Genomic DNA, 1,027 nt, shown 5'->3' with positions numbered 1-1,027 from the left:
TTTCATTTATGTGATAGGCCTTCATTAAAAATAGACATTTACCACAATTTATAGGTATCTTATATTATTAGATACATTATTATAAAACATATTTTAGTTAAGGAGTTATTGATACTTCAAGTGCAAAATGATGATATAAAACCATGATAAAAATACACTTTTAAGTACTAATCAATAATCAAGCCTAGAAACCTAGTAGTTAGTCATAATCTAATGCTCATAGACCACCTTAGCGTTACAAATCACCATACTATAATATTCATCAGTAGTCTTATCAGGTCCTTTCATCAATCCTGGTACTCTAGCTAAAAAATTTCTAAAGTTTCTCTCCTTACATCTACAAGCTATGTCTACTTCTTGTTTTGTATGTTAGTTGTCTCATAGTTCTTAAGGTATGTCATATTTTGAATGGGTTTTAAATTTTAGTGCTTTACATTATATATCTCTAGATTCTTTATTGTTGGTTTCGATATCTCCTTGGTCTTTTATTCATGTCATGATTGCTAATAGCACTCTTATACTCTTAATAGGTATTGGTTTTATTATCACACCTCACTTGTCTCTCCTCAATGTCTATTAGTCAGATATATGATCTTGGTGATTATTTAGTTTTTTTTCTATTATTTTTTTTGTTGTGTGTAGGATCTAAAGTCTTAAAAACTTATTGGGATAAGTCGTAGGGAGAAGAGATTATATATTTTAAATGGGTTAAAAGTATCAGTTGTTGTTGTTACTACTAATGTTGATTTGTCTTCTTTCCATTTAAGTCATTCTTCTTCATGTTTTTATTTGTGGCATTCTCATCTAGGTCATGTTTTGTCTTCTCATTTAATGTTTTTTGCATCCATAGGTGACACAATAAAAAGATTGATGTCTTGTCCCAAGTGCAGGAGTGTCAAAGTAATAAATAACCCGGCAAGACCGAGGTCGAACCACAGAGAAGTTAATTGTACAAATTATAAACAACAATAATACAACAATAATAGTAACAACAACAACAATAATAATAGCAATAATAATAATAATA

The sequence above is a fragment of the Populus euphratica genome, unplaced genomic scaffold (genome assembly GCF_000495115.2).
Source record: "Populus euphratica unplaced genomic scaffold, PopEup_1.0 scaffold286.1, whole genome shotgun sequence".
In the NCBI taxonomy this organism is placed as follows: domain Eukaryota; kingdom Viridiplantae; phylum Streptophyta; class Magnoliopsida; order Malpighiales; family Salicaceae; genus Populus; species Populus euphratica.
The sequence above is the reverse complement of the archived record's forward strand: the minus strand, read 5'-3'. Positions refer to the sequence as shown.